Source organism: Melampsora larici-populina (assembly GCF_000204055.1).
Source record: "Melampsora larici-populina 98AG31 unplaced genomic scaffold MELLAscaffold_83, whole genome shotgun sequence".
In the NCBI taxonomy this organism is placed as follows: domain Eukaryota; kingdom Fungi; phylum Basidiomycota; class Pucciniomycetes; order Pucciniales; family Melampsoraceae; genus Melampsora; species Melampsora laricis-populina.
The window spans coordinates 30554-31235 of NW_006768847.1; positions in this window are offsets into that span (position 1 = coordinate 30554).

A 682-nucleotide genomic window follows, 5' to 3' on the forward strand; every position below is an offset into this window, starting at 1 on the left:
GATGTCAAAGATGTGTAATATTGAATTCTATGTGTGGTAAGTCATAATTTCGAATTTCTTACTATTTCTTTAATTCTTTTAATTTTTACTAATGTTTTTATTCTTTCTTTTATTTAATTCTTTATTCAGTTGCTCATTTCAACCATCAAACCACCCATCAATATTTCCGTGAAGGCTCTTCAACACCCTTTAATAATATATTTGATCTTGATTTACAACACATGGATTTCCCTCCATCACCAGTTCCTTCAATTTCTTCTTCTGTTGAAACTACTTTTCCTACTACAGATCCTTTATTTCTTTCACTTTATGATCACAATTTACCATGGAAGACTGATTATATTACTTCTCAAAATTGGAATTCTTGGCGCATTCTTGATGATGTTATAAGACAATTTAAAGATAATGGTAATATAATTCCAAACATAGTAAATAATAATTATAATTTTCTACGTGAAGCTGCTATAGATGAATATATTGTTAGAACAGGTCTTGATGGAGCTCCAACTATGAATACTTTTATTCCTTGGATCCACCACGCTGAAAATGCCAACAGACTTCATAATAACAATACTCATGCTCCTGATTCACCTCTTACAAATCCGCCTAATACTGGTCCTCCTTCCCATTCTCCTCCTGATTTTGATAATATTAACAATACAACTCTTAATTACCCAAGTCC